Genomic DNA, 17515 nt, shown 5'->3' on the forward strand with positions numbered 1-17515 from the left:
CCTCGGGCAATCGAGAGGAAAAATACCGCAGGTCGCCAAAGCCAACAACATAATGGAAAAAAGCCTACGGCACCTGGTATTCCCAGGCGGTCTCCCATCCAGTTACTAACCAGGCCAAACCCTGCTTAGCATCCGAGATCAGACGAGATCGAGCGCATTCAGGGTGATATGGCCGTAGGCAATCTTGCACCCTACTTACAACTCTCTTGACAAAAGCCAAGGTGGTCACCTCGGGCAATCGAGAGGAAAAATACCGCAGGTCGCCAAAGCCAACAATATAATGGAAAAAAGCCTATGGCACCTGGTATTCCCAGGCGGTCTCCCATGCAGGTACTAACCAGGCCCGACCCTGCTTAGCATCCGAGATCAGACGAGATTGCGCGCTTTTAGGGTGATGTGGCCGTAGGCCATCTTGCACCCTACTTACAACTCTCTTGACAAAAGCCAAGGTGGTCACCTCGGGCAATCGAGAGGAAAAATACAGCAGGTCGCCAAAGCCAACAACATAATGGAAAAAAGCCTACGGCACCTGGTATTCCCAGGCAGTCTCCCATCCAGGCCCGACCCTGCTTAGCAACCGAGATCAGACGAGATCGAGCGCATTCAGGGTGATGTGGCCATAGGCGATCTTGCACCCTACTTACAACTCTCTTGACAAAAGCCAAGGTGGTCACCTCGGGCAATCGAGAGGAAAAATACAGCAGGTCGCCAAAGCCAACAACATAATGGAAAAAAGCCTACGGCACCTGGTATTCCCAGGCGGTCTCCCATCCAGGTACTAAACAGGCCCGACCCTGCTTAGCATCCGAGATCAGATGAGATTGAGCGCATTCAGGGTGATGTGGCCGGAGGCGATCTTGCACCCTACTTACAACTCTCTTGACAAAAGCCAAGGTGGTCACCTCGGGCAATCGAGAGGAAAAATACAGCAGGTCGCCAAAGGCAACAACATAATGGAAAAAAGCCTACGGCACCTGGTATTCCCAGGCGGTCTCCCATCCAGGTACTAACCAGGCCCGACCGTGCTTAGCATCCGAGATCAGACGAGATCGATAGCATTCAGGGTGATGTAGCCGTAGGCGATCTTGCACCCTACTTACAACTCTCTTGACAAAAGCCAAGGTGGTCACCTCGGGCAATCGAGAGGAAAAATACAGCAGGTCGCCAAAGCCAACAACATAATGGAAAAAAGCCTACGGCACCTGGTATTCCCAGGCGGTCTCCCATGCAGGTACTAACCAGACCCGACCCTGCTTAGCATCCGAGATCAGATGAGATTGCGCGCTTTTAGGGTGATGTGGCCGTAGGCCATCTTGCACCCTACTTACAACTCTCTTGACAAAAGCAAAGGTGGTCACCTCGGGCAATCGAGAGGAAAAATACAGCAGGTCGCCAAAGCCAACAACATAATGGAAAAAAGCCTACGGCACCTGGTATTCCCAGGCGGTCTCCCATCCAGGCCCGACCCTGTTTAGCATCCGAGATCAGACGAGATCGAGCGCATTCAGGGTGATGTGGCCATAGGCGATCTTGCACCCTACTTACAACTCTCTTGACAAAAGCCAAGGTGGTCACCTCGGGCAATCGAGAGGAAAAATACAGCAGGTCGCCAAAGCCAACAACATAATGGAAAATAGCCTACGGCACCTGGTATTCCCAGGCGGATTCCCATCCAGGTACTAACCAGGCCCGACCCTGCTTAGCATTCGAGATCAGACGAGATCGAGCGCATTCAGGGTGATGTGGCCGGAGGCGATCTTGCACCCTACTTACAACTCTCTTGACAAAAGCCAAGGTGGTCACCTCGGGCAATCGAGAGGAAAAATACAGCAGGTCGCCAAAGCCAACAACATAATGGAAAAAAGCCTACGGCACCTGGTACTCCCAGGCGGTCTCCCATCCAGGTACTAACCAGGCACGACCCTGCTTAGCATCCGAGATCAGACGAGATCGAGCGCATTCAGGGTGATGTGGCCGTAGGCAATCTTGCACACTACTTACAACTCTCTTGACAAAAGCCAAGGTGGTCACCTTGGGCAATCGAGAGGAAAAATACAGCAGGTCGCCAAAGCCAACAACATAATGGAAAAAAGCCTACGGCACCTGGTATTCCCAGGCGGTCTCCCATCCAGGTACTAACCAGGCCCGACCCTGCTTAGCATCCGAGATCAGACGAGAGCGAGCGCATTCAGGGTGATGTGGCCGTAGGCGATCTTGCACCCTACTTACAACTCTCTTGACAAAAGCCAAGGTGGTCACCTCGGGCAATCGAGAGGAAAAATACAGCAGGTCGCCAAAGCCAACAACATAATGGAAAAAAGCCTACAGCACCTGGGATTCCCAGGCGGTCTCCCATCCAGGTACTAACCAGGCACGACCCTGCTTAGCATCCGAGATCAGACAAGATCGAGCGCATTCAGGGTGATGTGGCCGTAGGCGATCTTGCACCCTACTTACAACTCTCTTGACAAAAGCCAAGGTGGTCACCTCGGGCATTCGAGAGGAAAAATACAGCAGGTCGCCAAAGCCAACAACATAATGGAAAAAAGCCTACGGCACCCGGAATTCCCAGGCGGTCTCCCATCCAGGTAATAACCAGGCCCGACCCTGCTTAGCATCCGAGATCAGACGAGATCGAGAGCATTCAGTGTGATGTGGCCGTAGGCGATCTTGCATCCTACTTACAACTCTCTTGACAAAAGCCAAGGTGGTCACCTCGGGAAATCGAGAGGAAAAATACAGCAGGTCGCCAAAGCCAACAATATAATGGAAAAAAGCCTACGGCACCTGGTATTCCCAGGCGGTCTCCCATCCAGGTACTAACCAGGCCCGACCCTGTTTAGCATCCGAGATCAGACGAGATCGAGCGCAGTCAGGATGATGTGGCCGTAGGCGATCTTGCACCCTACTTACAACTCTCTTGACAAAAGCCAAGGTGGTCACCTCGGGCAATGGAGAGGAAAAATACAGCAGGTCACCAAAGCCTACAACATAATGGCAAAAAGCCTACGGCACCTGCTATTCCCAGGCGGTCTCCCATCCAGGTACTAACCAGGCCTGACCCTGCTTAGCATCCGAGATTAGACGAGTTCGAGCGCATTCAGGGTGATGTGGCCATAGGCGATCTTGCACCCTACTTACAACTCTCTTGACAAAAGCCAAGGTGGTCACCTCAGGCAATCGAGAGGAAAAATACAGCAGGTCGCCAAAGCCAACAAGATAATGGAAAAAAACTTACGGCACCTGGTATTCCCAGGCGGTCTCCCATCCAGGTACTAACCAGGCCCGACCCTGCTTAGCATCCGAGATCAGACAAGATCGAGTGCATTCAGGGTGATGTGGCCATAGGCAATATTGCACCCTACTTACAACTCTCTTGACAAAAGCCAAGGTGGTCACCTCGGGCAAACGAGAGGAAAAATACAGCAGGTCGCCAAAGCCAACAACATAATGGAAAAAAGCCTACGGCACCTGGTTTTCCCAGGCGGTCTCCCATCCAGGTACTAACCAGGCCCGACCCTGCTTAGCATCAGAGATCAGATGAGATCGAGCGCATTCAGGGTGATGTGGCCGTAGGCGATCTTGCACCCTACTTACAACTCTCTTGACAAAAGCCGAGGTGGTCACCTCGGGGAATCGAGAGGAAAAATGCAGCAGGTCGCCAAAGCCAACAACATAATGGAAAAAAGCCTACGGCACCTGGTTTTCCCAGGCGGTCTCCCATCCAGGTACTAACCAGGCCCAACCCTGCTTAGCATCCGAGATCAGATGAGATCAAGCGCATTCAGGGTGATGTGGCCGTAGGCGATCTTGCACCCTACTTACAACTCTCTTGACAAAAGCCGAGGTGGTCACCTCGGGGAATCGAGAGGAAAAATACAGCAGGTCGCCAAAGCCAACAACATAATGGAAAAAAGCCTACGGCACCTGGTATTCCCAGGCGGTCTCCCATCCAGGTACTAACCAAGCCCGACCCTGCTTAGCATCCGAGATCAGATGAGATCGAGCGCATTCAGTGTGATGTGGCCGTAAGCGATCTTGCACCCTACTTACAACTCTCTTGACAAAAGCCAAGGTGGTCACCTCGGGCAATCGAGAGGAAAAATACAGCAGGTCGCCAAAGCCAACAACATAATGGAAAAAAGCCTACAGCACCTGGTATTCCCAGGCGGTCTCCCATCCAGGTACTAACAAGGCCCGACCCTGCTTAGCATCCGAGATCAGATGAGATCGAGCGCATTCAGGGTGATGTGGCCGTAGGCGATCTTGCACCCTACTTACAACTCTCTTGACAAAAGCCAAGGTGGTCACCTCGGGCAATCGAGAGGAAAAATACAGCCGGTCGCCAAAGCCAACAACATAAATGAAAAAAGCCTACGGCACCTGGTATTCCCAGGCGGTCTCCCATCCAGGTACTAACCAGGCCAAACCCTGCTTAGCATCCAAGATCAGACGAGATCGAGCGCATTCAGGGTGATGTGGCCGTAGGCGATCTTGCCCCCTACTTACAACTCTCTTGACAAAAGCCAAGGTGGTCACCTCGGGCAATCGAGAGGAAAAATACCGCAGGTCGCCAAAGCCAACAACATAATGGAAAAAAGCCTACGGCACCTGGTATTCCCAGGCGGTCTCCCATCCAGTTACTAACCAGGCCAAACCCTGCTTAGCATCCGAGATCAGACGAGATCGAGCGCATTCAGGGTGATGTGGCCGTAGGCAATCTTGCACCCTACTTACAACTCTCTTGACAAAAGCCAAGGTGGTCACCTCGGGCAATCGAGAGGAAAAATACAGCAGGTCGCCAAAGCCAACAACATAATGGAAGAAAGCCTACGGCACCTTGTATTCCCAGGCGGTCTCCCATCCAGGTACTAGCCAGGCCCGACCCTGCTTAGCATTCGAGATCAGATGAGATTGAGCGCATTCAGGGTGATGTGGCCGTAGGAGATCTTGCACCCTACTTACAACTCTCTTGACAAAAGCCAAGGTGGTCACCTCGGGCAATCGAGAGGAAAAATACAGCAGGTCGCCAAAGCCAACAACATAATGGAAAAAAGCCTACGGCACCTTGTATTCCCAGGCGGTCTCCCATCAAGGTACTAACCAGGCCCGACTCTGCTTAGCATCCGAGATCAGACGAGATCGAGAGCACTCAGGGTGATGTGGCCGTAGGCGATCTTGCACCCTACTTACAACTTTCTTGACAAAAGCCCAGGTGGTCACCTCGGGCAATTGAGAGGAAAAATACAGCAGGTCGCCAAAGCCAACAACATAATGGAAGAAAGCCTACGGCACCTTGTATTCCCAGGCGGTCTCCCATCCAGGTACTAGCCAGGCCCGACCCTGCTTAGCATTCGAGATCAGATGAGATTGAACGCATTCAGGGTGATGTGGCCGTAGGAGATCTTGCACCCTACTTACAACTCTCTTGACAAAAGCCAAGGTGGTCACCTCGGGCAATCGAGAGGAAAAATACAGCAGGTCGCCAAAGCCAACAACATAATGGAAAAAAGCCTACGGCACCTTGTATTCCCAGGCGGTCTCCCATCCAGGTACTAACCAGGCCCGACTCTGCTTAGCATCCGAGATCAGACGAGATCGAGAGCATTCAGGGTGATGTGGCCGTAGGCGATCTTGCACCCTACTTACAACTCTCTTGACAAAAGCCAAGGTGGTCACCTCGGGCAATCGAGAGGAAAAATACAGCAGGTCGCCAAAGCCAACAACATGATGGAAAAAAGCCTACGGCACCTGGTATTCCCAGGCGGTCACCCATCCAGGTTCTAACCAGGCCCGACCCTGCTTGGCATCCGAGATCAGACGAGATCGAGCGCATTCAGGGTGATGTGGCCATAGGCGATCTTGCACCCTACTTACAAATCTCTTGACAAAAGCCAAGGTGGTCACCTCGGGCAATCGAGAGGAAAAATACAGCAGGTCGCCAAAGCCAACAACATAATGGAAAAAAGCCTACGGCACCTGGTATTTCCAGGTGGTCTGCCATCCAGGTACTAACCAGGCCCGACTCTGCTTAGCATCCGAGATCAGACGAGATCGAGCGCATTCAGGGTGATGTTGCCGTAGGTGATCTTACACCCTACTTACAACTCTCTTGACAAAAGCCAAGGTGGTCACCTCGGGCAATCGAGAGGAAAAATACAGCAGGTCGCCAAAGCCAACAACATAATGGAAAAAAGCCTACGGCACCTGGTATTCCCAGGCGGTCTCCCATCCAGGTAATAACCAGGCCCGACCCTGCTTAGCATACGAGATCAGACGAGATCGAGTGCATTCAGGGTGATGTGGCGGTAGGCGATCTGGCACCCTACTTACAACTCTCTTGACAAAAGCCAAGGTGGTTACCTCGGGCAATCGAGAGGAAAAATACAGTAGGTCGCCAAAGCCAACAACATAATGGAAAAAAGCCTACGGCACCTGGTATTTCCAGGTGGTCTGCCATCCAGGTACTAACCAGGCCCGACCCTGCTTAGCATCCGAGATCAGACAAGATTGAGCGCATTCAGGGTGATGTTGCCGTAGGCGATCTTACACCTTACTTACAACTCTCTTGACAAAAGCCAAGGTGGTCACCTCGGGCAATCGAGAGGAAAAATACAGTAGGTCACCAAAGCCAACAACATAATGGAAAAAAGCCTACGGCACCTGGAATTCCCAGGCGGTCTCCCATCCAGTTACGAACCAGGGCCGACCCTGCTTAGCATCCGAGATCAGACGAGATCGAGCGCATTCAGGGTGATGTGGCCGTAGGCGATCTTGCTCCCTACTTACAACTCTCTTGACAAAAGCCAAGGTGGTCACCTCGGGCAATCGAGAGGAAAAATACAGTAGGTCGCCAAAGCCAACAACATAATGGAAAAAAGCCTACGGCACCTGGTATTCCCAGGCGGTCTCCCATTCAGGTACTAACCAGGCCCGACCCTGCTTAGCATCCGAGATCAGACGAGATTGAGCGCATTCAGGGTGATGTGGCCGTAGGCGATCTTGCATCCTACTTACAACTCTCTTGACAAAAGCCAAGGTGGTCACCTCGGGCAATCGAGAGGAAAAATACAGCAGGTCGCCAAAGCCAACAACATAATGGAAAAAAGCCTACGGCACCTGGTATACCCAGGCGGTCTCCCATCCAGGTACTAACCAGGCCCGACCCTGCTTAGCATCCGAGATCAGACGAGATTGAGCACATTCAGGGTGACGTGGCCGTAGGCGATCTTGCACCCTACTTACAACTCTCTTGACAAAAGCCAAGGTGGTCACCTCGGGCAATCGAGAGGAAAAATACAGCAGGTCGCCAAAGCCAACAACATAATGGAAAAAAGCCTACGGCACCTGGTATTCCCAGGCGGTCTCCCATCCAGGTACTAACCAGGCCCGACCCTGCTTAGCATGCGAGATCAGACAAGATCGCGCGCATTCAGGGTGATGTAGCCGTAGGCGATCTTGCACCCTACTTACAACTCTCTTGACAAAAGCCAAGGTGGTCACCTCGGGCAATCGAGAGGAAAAATACAGCAGGTCGCCAAAGCCAACAACATAATGGAAAAAAGCCTACGGCACCTGGTATTCCCAGGCGGTCTCCCATCCCGGTACTAACAAGGCCCGACCCTGCTTAGCATCCGAGATCAGACGAGATTGAGCGCATTCAGTGTGATGTGGCCATAGGCGATCTTGCACCCTACTTACAACTCTCTTGACAAAAGCCAAGGTGGTCACCTCGGGCAATCGAGAGGAAAAATACAGCAGGTCGGCAAAGCCAACAACATAATGGAAAAAAGCCTACGGCACCTGGTATTCCCAGGCGGTCTCCCATCCAGGTACTAACCAGGCCCGACCCTTCTTAGCATTTGAGATCAGACGAAATCAAGCGCATTCAGGGTGATGTGGCCGTAGGCGATCTTGCACCCTACTTACAACTCTCTTGACAAAAGCCAAGGTGGTCACCTCGGGCAATCGAGAGGAAAAATACAGCAGGTCGCCAAAGCCAACGACATAATGGAAAAAAGCCTACGGCACCTGGTATTCCCAGGCGGTCTCACATCCAGGTACTAACCAGGCCCGACCCTGCTTAGCATCCGAGATCAGACGAGATCGAGCGCTTTCAGAGTGTTGTGGCAGTAGGCAATCTTGCACCCTACTTACAACTCTCTTGACAAAAGCCAAGGTGGTCACCTCGGGCAATCGAGAGGAAAAATACAGCAGGTCGCCAAAGCCAACAACATAATGGAAAAAAGCCTAAGGCACCTGGTATTCCCAGGCGGTCTCCCATCCAGGTACTAACCAGGCCCGACCCTGCTTAGCATCCGAGATCAGACAAGATCGAGCGCATTCAGGGTGATGTGGCCGTAGGCGATCTTGCACCCTACTTACAACTCTCTTGACAAAAGCCAAGGTGGTCACCTCGGGCAATCGAGAGGAAAAAAACAGCAGGTCGCCAAAGCCAACAACATAATGGAAAAAAGCCTACGGCACCTGGTATTCCCAGGTGGTCTCCCATCCAGGTACTAACCAGGCCCGACCCTGCTTAGCATCCGAGATCAGACGAGATCGAGCGCATTCAGGGTGATGTGGCCGTAGGCGATCTTGCACCCTACTTACAACTCTCTTGACAAAAGCCAAGGTGGTCACCTCGGGCAATCGAGAAGAAAAATACAGCAGGTCGCCAAAGCCAACAACATAATGGAAAAAGCCTACGGCACCTGGTATTCCAAGGCGGTCTCCCATCCGGGTACTAACCAGGCCCGACCCTGCTTAGCATCCGAGATCAGACGAGATCGAGCGCATTCAGGGTGATGTGGCCGTAGGCGATCTTGCACCCTACTTACAACTCTCTTGACAAAAGCCAAGATGGTCACCTCGGGCAATCGAGAGGAAAAATACAGCAGGTCGCCAAAGCCAACAACATAATGGAAAAAAGCCTAAGGCACCTGGTATTCCCAGGCGGTCTTCCATCCAGGTACTAACCAGGCCCGAACCTGCTTAGCATCCAAAATCGAGCGCACTCAGGGTGATGTAGCCGTAGGCGCTCTTGCACCCTTCTTACAACTCTCTTGACAAAAGCCAAGGTGGTCACCTCGGGCAATCGAGTGGAAAAATACGGCAGGTCGCCAAAGCCAACAACATAATGGAAAAAAGCCTACGGCACCTGGTATTCCCAGGTGGTCTCCCATCCAGGTACTAACCAGGCCCAACCCTGCTTAGCATCCGAGATCAGACGAGATCGAGCGCATTCAGGGTGATGTGGCCGTAGGTGATCTTGCATCCTACTTACAACTCTCTTGACAAAAGCCAAGGTGGTCACCTCGGGCAATCGAGAGGAAAAATACAGCAGGTCGCCAAAGCCAACAACATAATGGAAAAATGCCTACGGCACCTGGTATTCCCAGGCAGTCTCCCATCCATGTACTAACCAGGCCCGACCCTGCTTAGCATCCGAGATCAGACGAGATCAAGCGCATTCAGGGTGATGTGGCCGTAAGCGATCTTGCACCCTACTTACAACTCTCTTGACAAAAGCCAAGGTGGTCACCTTGGGCAATCGAGAGGAAAAATACAGCAGGTCGCCAAAGCCAACAACATAATGGAAAAAAGCTTATGGCACCTGGTATTCCCAGGCGGTCTGCCATCAAGGGAACTAACCAGGCCCGACCCTGCTTAGCATCCGAGATCAGACAAGATCGAGCGCATTCAGGGTGATGTGGTCGTAGGCGAGCTTGCACCCTACTTACAACTCTCTTGACAAAAGCCAAGGTGGTCACCTCGGGCAATCGAGAGGAAAAATACAGCAGGTCGCCAAAGCCAACAACATAATGGAAAAAAGCCTATGGCACCTGGTATTCCCAGGCGGTCTGCCATCCAGGTACTAACCAGGCCCAAGCCTGCTTAGCATCCGAGATCAGACGAGATCGAGCGCATTCAGGGTGATGTGGCCGTAGGCGATCTTGCACCCTACTTACAACTCTCTTGACAAAAGCCAAGGTGGTCACCTCGGGCAATCGAGAGGAAAAATACAGCAGGTCGCCAAAGCCAACAACATAATGGAAAAAAGCCTACGGCACCTGGAATTCCCAGGCGGTCTCCCATCCAGGTACTAACCAGGCCCGACCCTACTTAGCATCCGAGATCAGACGAGATAAAGTGCATTCAGGGTGATGTGGCTGTAGGTGATCTTGCACCCTACTTACAACTCTCTTGACAAAAGCCAAGGTTGTCACCTCGGGCAATCGAGAGGAAAAATACAGCATTTCGCCAAAGCCAACAACATAATGGAAAAAAGCCTACGGCACCTGGTATTCCCAGGCGGTTTCCCATCCGGGTACTAACCAGGCCCGACCCTGCTTAGCATCCGAGATCAGACGAGATCGAGCGCATTCAGGGTGATGTGGCCGTAGGCGATCTTGCACCCTACTTACAACTCTCTTGACAAAAGCCAAGGTGGTCACCTCGAACAATCAAGAGGAAAAATACAGCAGGTCGCCAAAGCCAACAACATAATGGAAAAAAGCCTACAGCACCTGGTATTCCCAGGCGGTCTCCCATCCAGGTACTAACCAGGCCTGAATCTGCTTAGCATCCAAGATCAGACGAGATCGAGCGCACTCAGGGTGATGTGGCCGTAGGCAATCTTGCACCCTACTTACAACTCTCTTGACAAAAGCCAAGGTGGTCACCTCGGGCAATCGAGAGGAAAAATACAGCAGGTCGCCAAAGCCAACAACATAATGGAAAAAAGCATACGGCACCTGGTATTCCCAGGCGGTCTCCCATCCAGGTACTAACCAGGCCCGATCCTGCTTAGCATCCGAGATCAGACAAGATCGAGTGCATTCAGGGTGATGTGGACGTAGGCGGTCTTGCACCCTACTTACAACTCTCTTGACAAAAGCCAAGGTGGTCACCTCGGGCAATCGAGAGGAAAAATACAGCAAGTCGCCAAAGCCGACAACATAATGGAAAAAAGCCTACTGCACCTGGTATTCCCAGGCGGTCTCCCATGCAGGTACATAACCAGGCCCCAACCCTGCTTAGCATCCGAGATCAGACGAGATCGAGCGCATTCAGGGTGATGTGGCCATAAGCGATCTTGCACCCTACTTACAACTCTCTTGACAAAAGCCAAGGTGGTCACCTCGGGCAATCGAGAGGAAAAGTACAGCAGGTCGCCAAAGCCAACAACATAATGGAAAAAAGCTGACGGCACCTGGTATTCCCAGGCGGTCTCCCATCCAGGTACTAACCAGGCCCGACCCTGCTTAGCATCTGAGATCAGACGAGATCAAGCGCATTCAGGGTGATGTGGCCGTAGGCGGTCTTGCACCCTACTTACAACTCTCTTGACAAAAGCCAAGGTGGTCACCTCGGGCAATCGAGAGGAAAAATACAGCAGGTCGCCAAAGCCAACAACATAATGGAAAAAAGCCTACGGCACCTGGTATTCCCAGGCGGTCTCCCATCCAGGTACTAAACAGGCCCGACACGGCTTAGCATCCGAGATCAGACGAGATCAAGCGCATTCAGGGTGATGTGGCCGTAGGCGATCTTGCACCTTAATAACAACTCTCTTGACAAAAGCCAAGGTGGTCACCTCGGGCAATCGACAGGAAAAATACAGCAGGTCGCCAAAGCCAACAACATAATGGAAAAAAGCCTACGGCACCTGGTATTCCCAGGCGGTCTCCCATCCAGGTATTAACCAGGCCCGACCCTGCTTAGCATCCGAGATCAGACGAGATCGAGCGCATTCAGGGTGATGTGGCCGTAGGCGATCCTGCACCCTACTTACAACTCTCTTGACAAAAGCCAAGGTGGTCACCTCGGGCAATCGAGAGGAAAAATACAGCAGGTCGCCAAAGCCAACAACATAATGGCCAAAAGCCTACGGCACCTGGTATTCCCAGGCGGTCTCCCATCCAGGTACTAACCAGGCCCGACCCTGCTTAGCATCCGAGATCAAACGAGATCGAGCGCATTCAGGGTGATGTGGCCGTAGGCGATCTTGCACCCTACTTACAACTCTCTTGACAAAAGCCAAGGTGGTCACGTCGGGCAATCGAGAGGAAAAATACAGCAGGTCGCCAAAGCCAACAACATAATGGAAAAAAGCCTACGGCACCTGTTATTCCCAGGCAGTCTCCCAACCAGGTACTAACCAGGCCCGACCCTGCTTAGCATCCGAGATCAGACGAGATCGAGCGCATTCAGGGTGATGTGGCCGTAGGCGATCTTGCACCCTACTTAGTACTCTCTTGACAAAAGCCAAGGTGGTCACCTTGGGCAATCGAGAGGAAAAATACAGCAGGTCGCCAAAGCCAACAACATAATGGAAAAAAGCCTATGGCACCTGGTATTCCCAGGTGGTCTCCCATTCAGGTACTAACCAGGCCCGACCCTGCTTAGCATCCGAGATCAGAAGAGATCGAGCGCATTCAGGGTGTTGTGGCCGTAGGCGATCTTGCACCCTACTTACAACTCTCTTGACAAAAGCCAAGGTGGTCACCTCGGGCAATCGAGAGGAAAAATACAGCAGGTCGCCAAAGCCAATAACATAATGGAAAAAAGCCTACAGCACCTGGTATTCCCAGGCGGTCTCCCATTCAGGTACTAACCAGGCCCGACCCTGCTTAGCATTCGAGATCAGACGAGATCGAGCGCATTCAGGGTGATGTGGCCATAGGCGATCTTGCACCCTACTTACAACTCTCTTGACAAAAGCCAAGGTGGTCACCTCGGGCAATCGAGAGGAAAAATACAGCAGGTCGCCAAAGCCAACAACATAATGGAAAAAAGCCTACGGCACCTGGTATTCCCAGGCGGTCTCCCATACAGGTACTAACCAGGCCTGACGCTGCTTAGCATCCGAGATCAGACAAGATCAAACGCATTCAGGGTGATATGGCCGTAAGCGATCTGGCACCCTACTTACAACTCTCTTGACAAAAGCCAAGGTGGTCACCTTGGGCAATCGAGAGGAAAATTCAGCAGGTCGCCAAAGCCAACGACATAATGGAAAAAAGCCTACGGCACCTGGTATTCCCAGGCGGTCTCCCATCCAGGTACTAACCAGGCCCGACCCTGCTTAGCATCCGAAATCAGACGAGATCGAGCGCATTCAGGGTGATGTGGCCGTAAGCGATCTTGCACCCTACTTACAACTCTCTTGACAAAAGCCAAGGTGGTCACCTCGGGCAATCGAGAGGAAAAATAGAGCAGGTCGCCAAAGCCAACAACATAATGGAAAAAAGCCTACGGCACCTGGTATTCCCAGGCGATCTCCCATCCAGGTACTGACCAGGCCCGACCCCGCTTAGCATCCGAGATCAGACGAAATGGAGCGCATTCAGGGTGATGTGGCCGTAGGCGATCTTGCACCCTACTTACAACTCTCTTGACAAAAGCCAAGGTGGTCACCTCGGGCAATCGAGAGGAAAAATACAGCAGGTCGCCAAAGCCAACAACATAATGGAAAAAAGCCTACGGCACCTGGTATTCCCAAGCGGTGTCCCATCCAGGTACTAACCAGGCCCGACCCTGCTTAGCATCCGAGATCAGACGAGATCGAGCGCATTCAGGGTGATGTGGCCGTAGGCGATCTTGCACCCTACTTACAACTCTCTTGACAGAAGCCAAGGTGGTCACCTCGGGAAATCGAGAGGAAAAATACAGCAGGTCGCCAAAGCCAACAACATAATGGAAAAAAGCCTATGGCACCTGGTATTCCCAGGCGGTCTCCCATCCAGGTACTAACCAGGCCTGACCCTGCTTAGCATCTGAGATCAGACGAGATCGAGCGCATTCAGGGTGATGTGGCCGTACACAATTTTGCTCCCTACTTACAACTCTCTTAACAAAAGCCAAGGTGGTCACCTCGGGCAATCGAGAGGAAAAATACAGCAGGTCGCCAAAGCCAACAACATAATGGAAAAAGGCCTACGGCACCTGGTATTCCCAGGCGGACTCCCATCCAGGTACTAACCAGGCCCGACCCTGCTTAGCATCCGAGATCAGACGAGATCGAGCGCATTCAGGGTGATGTGGCCGTAGGCGATCTGGCTCCCTACTTACAACTCTCTTGACAAAAGCCAAGGTGGTCACCTCGGGCAATCGAGAGGAAAAATACAGCAGGTCGCCAAAGCCAACAACATAATGGAAAAAAGCCTACAGCACCTGGTATTCCCAGGCGGTCTCCCATCCAGGTACTAAGCAGGCCCGACCCTGCTTAGCATCCGAGATCAGAAGAGATCGAGCGCATTCAGGGTGATGTGGCCGTAGGCAATCTTGCACCCTACTTACAACTCTCTTGACAAAAGCCAAGGTGGTCACCTCGGGCAAACGAGAGGAAAAATACAGCAGGTCGCCAAAGCCAACAACATAATGGAAAAAAGCCTACGGCACCTGGTATTCCCAGGCGGTCTCCCATCCAGGTACTAACCAGGCCCGACCCTGCTTAGCATCCGAGATCAGACGAGATCGAGCGCATTCAGGGTGATGTGGCCGTAGGCGATCTTGCGCCCTACTTACAACTCTCTTGACAAAAGCCAAGGTGGTCACCTCGGGCAATCGAGAGGAAAAATACAGCAGGTCGCCAAAGCCAACAACATAATGGAAAAAAGCCTACGGCACCTGGTATTCCCAGACGGTCTCCCATCCAGGTACTAAGCAGGCCCGACCCTGCTTAGCATCCGAGATCAAACGAGATTGAGCGCATTCAGAGTGATGTGGCCGTAGGCGGTCTTGTACCCTACTTACAACTCTCTTGACAAAAGCCAAGGTGGTCACCTCGGGCAATCGAGAGGAAAAATACAGCAGGTCGCCAAAGCCAACAACATAATGGAAAAAAGCCTACGGCACCTGGTATTTCCAGGTGGTCTCCCATCCAGGTACTAACCAGGCCCGACCCTGCTTAGCATCCGAGATCAGACGAGATCGAGCGCATTCAGGGTGATGTGGCCTTAGGCGATCTTGCACCCTACTTACAACTCTCTTGACAAAAGCCAAGGTGGTCACCTCGGGCAATCGAGAGGAAAAATACAGCTGGTCGCCAAAGCCAACAACATAATGGAAAAAAGCCTATGGCACCTGGTATTCCCAGGCGGTCTCCCATCCAGGTACTAAGCAGGCCCGACCCTGCTTAGCATCCGAGATCAGACGAGATCGAGCGCATTCAGGGTGATGTGGCCGTAGGCGATCTTGCACCCTACTTACAACTCTCTTGACAAAAGCCAAGGTGGTGACCTCGAGCAATCGAAAGGAAAAATACAGTAGGTCGCCAAAGCCAACAACATAATGGAAAAAATCCTACGGCACCTGTAATTCCCAGGAGGTCTCCCATCCAGGTACTAACCAGGCCCGACCCTGCTTAGCATCCGAGATCAGACGAGATCGAGCGCATTCAGGGTGATGTGGCCGTAGGTGATCTTGCACCCTTCTTACAACTCTCTTGACAAAAGCCAAGGTGGTCACCTCGGGCTATGGAGAGGAAAAATACAGCAGGTCACCAAAGCCAACAACATAATGGAAAAAAGCCTACGGCACCTGGTATTCCCAGGCGGTCTCCCATCTAGGTACTAACCAGGCCCGACCCTGCTTAGCATCCGAGATCAGAAGAGATCAAGCGCATTCAGGGTGATGTGGCCGTAGGCGATCTTGCTCCCTACTTACAAAGCTCTTGATAAAAGCCAAGGTGGTCAACTCGGGCAACCGAGAGGAAAAAGACAGCAGGTAGCCAAAGCCAACAACATAATGGAAAAAAGCCTACGGCACCTGGTATTCCCAGGCGGTCTCCCATCCAGGTACTAACCTGGCCCGACCCTGCTTAGCATCCGAGATCAGACGAGATCGAGCGCATTCAGGGTGATGTGGCCATAGGCGATCTTGCACCCTACTTACAACTCTCTTGACAAAAGCCATGGTGGTCACCTCGGGCAATCGAGAGGAAAAATACAGCAGGTCGCCAAAGCCAACAACATAATGGAAAAAAGCCTACGGCACCTGGTATTCCCAGGCGGTCTCCCATCCAGGTACTAACCAGGCCCGACCCTGCTTAGCATGCGAGAACAGACGAGATCGAGCGCATTCAGGGTGATGTGGCTGTAGGCGATCTTGCACCCTACTTACAACTCTCTTGACAAAAGCCAAGGTGGTCACCTCGGGCAATAGAGAGGAAAAATACATCAGGTCGCCAAAGCCAACAACATAATGGAAAAAAGCCTACGGCACATGGTATTCCCAGGCGGTATCCCATCCAGGTACTAACAAGGCCCGACCCTGCTTAGCATCCGAGATCAGATGAGATCGAGCGCATTCAGGGTGATGTGGCCGTAGGCGATCTTGCACCCTACTTACAACTCTCTTGACAAAAGCCAAGGTGGTCACCTCGGGCAATCGAGAGGAAAAATACAGCAGGTCGCCAAAGCCAACAACATAATGGAAAAAAGCCTACGGCACTTTGTAATCCCAGGCGGTCTCCCATCCAGGTACTAACCAGGCCCGACCCTGCTTAGCATCCGAGATCAGACGAGATCGAGCGCATTCAGGGTGATGTGGCCGTAGACGATCTTGCACCCTACTTACAACTCTCTTGACAAAAGCCAAGGTGGTCACCTCGGGCAATCGAGAGGAAAAATACAGCAGGTCGCCAAAGCCAACAACATAATGGAAAAAAGCCTACGGTACCTGGTATTCCCAGGCGGTCTCCCATCCAGGTACTAACCAGGCCCGACCCTGCTTAGCATCCGAGATCAGACGAGATCGAGCGCATTCAGGGTGATGTGGCCGTAGGTAATCTTGCACCCTACTTACAACTCTCTTGACAAAAGCCAAGGTGGTCACCTCGGGCAATCGAGAGGAAAAATACAGCAGGTCGCCAAAGCCAACAACATAATGGAAAAAAGCCTACGGCACCTGGTATTCCCAGGCGGTCTCCCATCTAGGTACTAACCAGGCCCGACCCTGCTTAGCATCCGAGATCAGATGAGATCGAGCACATTCAGGGTGATGTGGCCGTAGGCGATCTTGCTCCCTACTTACAACTCTCTTGACAAAAGCCAAGGTGGTCAACTCGGGCAATCGAGAGGAAAAATACAGCAGGTCGCCAAAGCCAACAACATAATGGAAAAAAGCCTACGGCACCTGGTATTCCCAGGCGGTCTCCCATCCAGGTACTAACCAGGCCCGACCCTGCTTAGCATCTGAGATCAGACGAGATCGAGCGCATTCAGGGTGATGTGGCCGTAGGTGATCTTGCACCCTACTTACAACTCTCTTGACAAAAGCCAAGGTGGTCACCTCGGGCTATGGAGAGGAAAAATACAGCAGGTCGCCAAAGCCAACAACATAATGGAAAAAAGCCTACGGCACCTGGTATTCCCAGGCGGTCTCCCACCTAGGTACTAACCAGGCCCGACCCTGCTTAGCATCCGAGATCAGACGAGATCGAGCGCATTCAGGGTGATGTGGCCGTAGATGATCTTGCACCCTACTTACAACTCTCTTGACAAAATCC

General features: G+C 52.2%; 40 non-coding genes and 34 pseudogenes across 40 annotated transcripts; all 74 read right to left on the minus strand.

Annotated features, from left to right (window-relative positions):
• Window positions 1–61: 61 nt before the first annotated feature.
• LOC143977005 (5S ribosomal RNA) lies at window positions 62–180 on the minus strand. Its single transcript, XR_013273293.1, has one exon. It is a non-coding gene; the product is annotated as a 5S ribosomal RNA (ribosomal RNA).
• A 109-nt stretch (window positions 181–289) lies between these two features.
• LOC143978775 (5S ribosomal RNA) lies at window positions 290–408 on the minus strand (annotated as a pseudogene).
• Window positions 409–734: 326 nt separating this feature from the next.
• Window positions 735–853, minus strand: LOC143978064 (5S ribosomal RNA; annotated as a pseudogene).
• A 109-nt stretch (window positions 854–962) lies between these two features.
• LOC143977652 (5S ribosomal RNA) lies at window positions 963–1081 on the minus strand (annotated as a pseudogene).
• Window positions 1082–1190: 109 nt separating this feature from the next.
• LOC143978536 (5S ribosomal RNA) lies at window positions 1191–1309 on the minus strand (annotated as a pseudogene).
• A 326-nt stretch (window positions 1310–1635) lies between these two features.
• LOC143977382 (5S ribosomal RNA) lies at window positions 1636–1754 on the minus strand. The gene has a single exon (XR_013273663.1). It is a non-coding gene; the product is annotated as a 5S ribosomal RNA (ribosomal RNA).
• Window positions 1755–1863: 109 nt separating this feature from the next.
• Window positions 1864–1982, minus strand: LOC143980106 (5S ribosomal RNA). Its single transcript, XR_013274250.1, has one exon. It is a non-coding gene; the product is annotated as a 5S ribosomal RNA (ribosomal RNA).
• Window positions 1983–2091: 109 nt separating this feature from the next.
• LOC143976729 (5S ribosomal RNA) lies at window positions 2092–2210 on the minus strand. The gene has a single exon (XR_013273025.1). It is a non-coding gene; the product is annotated as a 5S ribosomal RNA (ribosomal RNA).
• Window positions 2211–2319: 109 nt separating this feature from the next.
• Window positions 2320–2438, minus strand: LOC143977075 (5S ribosomal RNA). Its single transcript, XR_013273360.1, has one exon. It is a non-coding gene; the product is annotated as a 5S ribosomal RNA (ribosomal RNA).
• Window positions 2439–2547: 109 nt separating this feature from the next.
• On the minus strand, window positions 2548–2666 carry LOC143977730 (5S ribosomal RNA; annotated as a pseudogene).
• A 109-nt stretch (window positions 2667–2775) lies between these two features.
• Window positions 2776–2894, minus strand: LOC143976776 (5S ribosomal RNA). The gene has a single exon (XR_013273070.1). It is a non-coding gene; the product is annotated as a 5S ribosomal RNA (ribosomal RNA).
• A 109-nt stretch (window positions 2895–3003) lies between these two features.
• On the minus strand, window positions 3004–3122 carry LOC143978987 (5S ribosomal RNA; annotated as a pseudogene).
• Window positions 3123–3231: 109 nt separating this feature from the next.
• LOC143977520 (5S ribosomal RNA) lies at window positions 3232–3350 on the minus strand. The gene has a single exon (XR_013273796.1). It is a non-coding gene; the product is annotated as a 5S ribosomal RNA (ribosomal RNA).
• Window positions 3351–3459: 109 nt separating this feature from the next.
• LOC143976354 (5S ribosomal RNA) lies at window positions 3460–3578 on the minus strand. The gene has a single exon (XR_013272665.1). It is a non-coding gene; the product is annotated as a 5S ribosomal RNA (ribosomal RNA).
• A 109-nt stretch (window positions 3579–3687) lies between these two features.
• On the minus strand, window positions 3688–3806 carry LOC143977756 (5S ribosomal RNA). The gene has a single exon (XR_013273862.1). It is a non-coding gene; the product is annotated as a 5S ribosomal RNA (ribosomal RNA).
• Window positions 3807–3915: 109 nt separating this feature from the next.
• LOC143976954 (5S ribosomal RNA) lies at window positions 3916–4034 on the minus strand. The gene has a single exon (XR_013273243.1). It is a non-coding gene; the product is annotated as a 5S ribosomal RNA (ribosomal RNA).
• Window positions 4035–4143: 109 nt separating this feature from the next.
• LOC143976601 (5S ribosomal RNA) lies at window positions 4144–4262 on the minus strand. The gene has a single exon (XR_013272902.1). It is a non-coding gene; the product is annotated as a 5S ribosomal RNA (ribosomal RNA).
• Window positions 4263–4371: 109 nt separating this feature from the next.
• LOC143977188 (5S ribosomal RNA) lies at window positions 4372–4490 on the minus strand. Its single transcript, XR_013273471.1, has one exon. It is a non-coding gene; the product is annotated as a 5S ribosomal RNA (ribosomal RNA).
• A 109-nt stretch (window positions 4491–4599) lies between these two features.
• Window positions 4600–4718, minus strand: LOC143977527 (5S ribosomal RNA). Its single transcript, XR_013273803.1, has one exon. It is a non-coding gene; the product is annotated as a 5S ribosomal RNA (ribosomal RNA).
• Window positions 4719–4827: 109 nt separating this feature from the next.
• Window positions 4828–4946, minus strand: LOC143978193 (5S ribosomal RNA; annotated as a pseudogene).
• Window positions 4947–5055: 109 nt separating this feature from the next.
• LOC143978237 (5S ribosomal RNA) lies at window positions 5056–5174 on the minus strand (annotated as a pseudogene).
• A 109-nt stretch (window positions 5175–5283) lies between these two features.
• Window positions 5284–5402, minus strand: LOC143978723 (5S ribosomal RNA; annotated as a pseudogene).
• A 109-nt stretch (window positions 5403–5511) lies between these two features.
• On the minus strand, window positions 5512–5630 carry LOC143977650 (5S ribosomal RNA; annotated as a pseudogene).
• A 109-nt stretch (window positions 5631–5739) lies between these two features.
• LOC143977712 (5S ribosomal RNA) lies at window positions 5740–5858 on the minus strand (annotated as a pseudogene).
• Window positions 5859–5967: 109 nt separating this feature from the next.
• LOC143978802 (5S ribosomal RNA) lies at window positions 5968–6086 on the minus strand (annotated as a pseudogene).
• A 109-nt stretch (window positions 6087–6195) lies between these two features.
• Window positions 6196–6314, minus strand: LOC143977591 (5S ribosomal RNA; annotated as a pseudogene).
• Window positions 6315–6423: 109 nt separating this feature from the next.
• On the minus strand, window positions 6424–6542 carry LOC143979122 (5S ribosomal RNA; annotated as a pseudogene).
• Window positions 6543–6651: 109 nt separating this feature from the next.
• LOC143978294 (5S ribosomal RNA) lies at window positions 6652–6770 on the minus strand (annotated as a pseudogene).
• A 109-nt stretch (window positions 6771–6879) lies between these two features.
• LOC143977037 (5S ribosomal RNA) lies at window positions 6880–6998 on the minus strand. The gene has a single exon (XR_013273323.1). It is a non-coding gene; the product is annotated as a 5S ribosomal RNA (ribosomal RNA).
• Window positions 6999–7107: 109 nt separating this feature from the next.
• Window positions 7108–7226, minus strand: LOC143978490 (5S ribosomal RNA; annotated as a pseudogene).
• A 109-nt stretch (window positions 7227–7335) lies between these two features.
• Window positions 7336–7454, minus strand: LOC143976669 (5S ribosomal RNA). The gene has a single exon (XR_013272966.1). It is a non-coding gene; the product is annotated as a 5S ribosomal RNA (ribosomal RNA).
• Window positions 7455–7563: 109 nt separating this feature from the next.
• On the minus strand, window positions 7564–7682 carry LOC143978750 (5S ribosomal RNA; annotated as a pseudogene).
• Window positions 7683–7791: 109 nt separating this feature from the next.
• On the minus strand, window positions 7792–7910 carry LOC143977035 (5S ribosomal RNA). The gene has a single exon (XR_013273321.1). It is a non-coding gene; the product is annotated as a 5S ribosomal RNA (ribosomal RNA).
• Window positions 7911–8019: 109 nt separating this feature from the next.
• On the minus strand, window positions 8020–8138 carry LOC143978600 (5S ribosomal RNA; annotated as a pseudogene).
• A 109-nt stretch (window positions 8139–8247) lies between these two features.
• LOC143977551 (5S ribosomal RNA) lies at window positions 8248–8366 on the minus strand. The gene has a single exon (XR_013273826.1). It is a non-coding gene; the product is annotated as a 5S ribosomal RNA (ribosomal RNA).
• Window positions 8367–8475: 109 nt separating this feature from the next.
• Window positions 8476–8594, minus strand: LOC143976645 (5S ribosomal RNA). Its single transcript, XR_013272943.1, has one exon. It is a non-coding gene; the product is annotated as a 5S ribosomal RNA (ribosomal RNA).
• Window positions 8595–8702: 108 nt separating this feature from the next.
• LOC143976373 (5S ribosomal RNA) lies at window positions 8703–8821 on the minus strand. The gene has a single exon (XR_013272683.1). It is a non-coding gene; the product is annotated as a 5S ribosomal RNA (ribosomal RNA).
• Window positions 8822–9148: 327 nt separating this feature from the next.
• LOC143978451 (5S ribosomal RNA) lies at window positions 9149–9267 on the minus strand. The gene has a single exon (XR_013273943.1). It is a non-coding gene; the product is annotated as a 5S ribosomal RNA (ribosomal RNA).
• A 109-nt stretch (window positions 9268–9376) lies between these two features.
• On the minus strand, window positions 9377–9495 carry LOC143977960 (5S ribosomal RNA; annotated as a pseudogene).
• Window positions 9496–9604: 109 nt separating this feature from the next.
• Window positions 9605–9724, minus strand: LOC143979783 (5S ribosomal RNA; annotated as a pseudogene).
• A 109-nt stretch (window positions 9725–9833) lies between these two features.
• On the minus strand, window positions 9834–9952 carry LOC143977950 (5S ribosomal RNA; annotated as a pseudogene).
• Window positions 9953–10061: 109 nt separating this feature from the next.
• On the minus strand, window positions 10062–10180 carry LOC143978994 (5S ribosomal RNA; annotated as a pseudogene).
• Window positions 10181–10289: 109 nt separating this feature from the next.
• Window positions 10290–10408, minus strand: LOC143980057 (5S ribosomal RNA). The gene has a single exon (XR_013274202.1). It is a non-coding gene; the product is annotated as a 5S ribosomal RNA (ribosomal RNA).
• A 109-nt stretch (window positions 10409–10517) lies between these two features.
• On the minus strand, window positions 10518–10636 carry LOC143979151 (5S ribosomal RNA; annotated as a pseudogene).
• Window positions 10637–10745: 109 nt separating this feature from the next.
• On the minus strand, window positions 10746–10864 carry LOC143978456 (5S ribosomal RNA; annotated as a pseudogene).
• A 109-nt stretch (window positions 10865–10973) lies between these two features.
• On the minus strand, window positions 10974–11094 carry LOC143979113 (5S ribosomal RNA; annotated as a pseudogene).
• Window positions 11095–11203: 109 nt separating this feature from the next.
• Window positions 11204–11322, minus strand: LOC143977105 (5S ribosomal RNA). The gene has a single exon (XR_013273390.1). It is a non-coding gene; the product is annotated as a 5S ribosomal RNA (ribosomal RNA).
• Window positions 11323–11431: 109 nt separating this feature from the next.
• LOC143978299 (5S ribosomal RNA) lies at window positions 11432–11550 on the minus strand (annotated as a pseudogene).
• A 109-nt stretch (window positions 11551–11659) lies between these two features.
• Window positions 11660–11778, minus strand: LOC143976409 (5S ribosomal RNA). Its single transcript, XR_013272717.1, has one exon. It is a non-coding gene; the product is annotated as a 5S ribosomal RNA (ribosomal RNA).
• A 109-nt stretch (window positions 11779–11887) lies between these two features.
• Window positions 11888–12006, minus strand: LOC143977929 (5S ribosomal RNA). Its single transcript, XR_013273881.1, has one exon. It is a non-coding gene; the product is annotated as a 5S ribosomal RNA (ribosomal RNA).
• Window positions 12007–12115: 109 nt separating this feature from the next.
• LOC143977117 (5S ribosomal RNA) lies at window positions 12116–12234 on the minus strand. Its single transcript, XR_013273402.1, has one exon. It is a non-coding gene; the product is annotated as a 5S ribosomal RNA (ribosomal RNA).
• A 109-nt stretch (window positions 12235–12343) lies between these two features.
• On the minus strand, window positions 12344–12462 carry LOC143977577 (5S ribosomal RNA; annotated as a pseudogene).
• Window positions 12463–12571: 109 nt separating this feature from the next.
• On the minus strand, window positions 12572–12690 carry LOC143980099 (5S ribosomal RNA). Its single transcript, XR_013274243.1, has one exon. It is a non-coding gene; the product is annotated as a 5S ribosomal RNA (ribosomal RNA).
• Window positions 12691–12799: 109 nt separating this feature from the next.
• On the minus strand, window positions 12800–12918 carry LOC143979316 (5S ribosomal RNA; annotated as a pseudogene).
• Window positions 12919–13026: 108 nt separating this feature from the next.
• LOC143976649 (5S ribosomal RNA) lies at window positions 13027–13145 on the minus strand. Its single transcript, XR_013272947.1, has one exon. It is a non-coding gene; the product is annotated as a 5S ribosomal RNA (ribosomal RNA).
• Window positions 13146–13254: 109 nt separating this feature from the next.
• On the minus strand, window positions 13255–13373 carry LOC143978796 (5S ribosomal RNA; annotated as a pseudogene).
• Window positions 13374–13482: 109 nt separating this feature from the next.
• On the minus strand, window positions 13483–13601 carry LOC143976267 (5S ribosomal RNA). Its single transcript, XR_013272583.1, has one exon. It is a non-coding gene; the product is annotated as a 5S ribosomal RNA (ribosomal RNA).
• A 109-nt stretch (window positions 13602–13710) lies between these two features.
• On the minus strand, window positions 13711–13829 carry LOC143979063 (5S ribosomal RNA; annotated as a pseudogene).
• A 109-nt stretch (window positions 13830–13938) lies between these two features.
• LOC143979138 (5S ribosomal RNA) lies at window positions 13939–14057 on the minus strand. Its single transcript, XR_013274013.1, has one exon. It is a non-coding gene; the product is annotated as a 5S ribosomal RNA (ribosomal RNA).
• Window positions 14058–14166: 109 nt separating this feature from the next.
• On the minus strand, window positions 14167–14285 carry LOC143976874 (5S ribosomal RNA). The gene has a single exon (XR_013273166.1). It is a non-coding gene; the product is annotated as a 5S ribosomal RNA (ribosomal RNA).
• Window positions 14286–14394: 109 nt separating this feature from the next.
• LOC143976794 (5S ribosomal RNA) lies at window positions 14395–14513 on the minus strand. Its single transcript, XR_013273088.1, has one exon. It is a non-coding gene; the product is annotated as a 5S ribosomal RNA (ribosomal RNA).
• A 109-nt stretch (window positions 14514–14622) lies between these two features.
• On the minus strand, window positions 14623–14741 carry LOC143978315 (5S ribosomal RNA; annotated as a pseudogene).
• A 109-nt stretch (window positions 14742–14850) lies between these two features.
• LOC143977473 (5S ribosomal RNA) lies at window positions 14851–14969 on the minus strand. The gene has a single exon (XR_013273749.1). It is a non-coding gene; the product is annotated as a 5S ribosomal RNA (ribosomal RNA).
• Window positions 14970–15078: 109 nt separating this feature from the next.
• On the minus strand, window positions 15079–15197 carry LOC143977173 (5S ribosomal RNA). Its single transcript, XR_013273457.1, has one exon. It is a non-coding gene; the product is annotated as a 5S ribosomal RNA (ribosomal RNA).
• Window positions 15198–15306: 109 nt separating this feature from the next.
• LOC143976763 (5S ribosomal RNA) lies at window positions 15307–15425 on the minus strand. The gene has a single exon (XR_013273058.1). It is a non-coding gene; the product is annotated as a 5S ribosomal RNA (ribosomal RNA).
• Window positions 15426–15534: 109 nt separating this feature from the next.
• On the minus strand, window positions 15535–15653 carry LOC143976652 (5S ribosomal RNA). Its single transcript, XR_013272950.1, has one exon. It is a non-coding gene; the product is annotated as a 5S ribosomal RNA (ribosomal RNA).
• Window positions 15654–15762: 109 nt separating this feature from the next.
• LOC143977894 (5S ribosomal RNA) lies at window positions 15763–15881 on the minus strand. Its single transcript, XR_013273878.1, has one exon. It is a non-coding gene; the product is annotated as a 5S ribosomal RNA (ribosomal RNA).
• Window positions 15882–15990: 109 nt separating this feature from the next.
• Window positions 15991–16109, minus strand: LOC143977867 (5S ribosomal RNA; annotated as a pseudogene).
• A 109-nt stretch (window positions 16110–16218) lies between these two features.
• Window positions 16219–16337, minus strand: LOC143978000 (5S ribosomal RNA; annotated as a pseudogene).
• Window positions 16338–16446: 109 nt separating this feature from the next.
• On the minus strand, window positions 16447–16565 carry LOC143978951 (5S ribosomal RNA; annotated as a pseudogene).
• A 109-nt stretch (window positions 16566–16674) lies between these two features.
• LOC143976688 (5S ribosomal RNA) lies at window positions 16675–16793 on the minus strand. Its single transcript, XR_013272985.1, has one exon. It is a non-coding gene; the product is annotated as a 5S ribosomal RNA (ribosomal RNA).
• Window positions 16794–16902: 109 nt separating this feature from the next.
• LOC143979185 (5S ribosomal RNA) lies at window positions 16903–17021 on the minus strand. Its single transcript, XR_013274017.1, has one exon. It is a non-coding gene; the product is annotated as a 5S ribosomal RNA (ribosomal RNA).
• A 109-nt stretch (window positions 17022–17130) lies between these two features.
• On the minus strand, window positions 17131–17249 carry LOC143977084 (5S ribosomal RNA). The gene has a single exon (XR_013273369.1). It is a non-coding gene; the product is annotated as a 5S ribosomal RNA (ribosomal RNA).
• A 109-nt stretch (window positions 17250–17358) lies between these two features.
• LOC143976820 (5S ribosomal RNA) lies at window positions 17359–17477 on the minus strand. The gene has a single exon (XR_013273114.1). It is a non-coding gene; the product is annotated as a 5S ribosomal RNA (ribosomal RNA).
• Window positions 17478–17515: the final 38 nt, after the last annotated feature.

The sequence above is a fragment of the Lithobates pipiens genome, unplaced genomic scaffold (assembly GCF_037356315.1).
Source record: "Lithobates pipiens isolate NorthernLeopardFrog02 unplaced genomic scaffold, aLitPip1_a1.2 Scaffold_13, whole genome shotgun sequence".
Classification (NCBI taxonomy): Eukaryota; Metazoa; Chordata; class Amphibia; order Anura; family Ranidae; genus Lithobates; species Lithobates pipiens.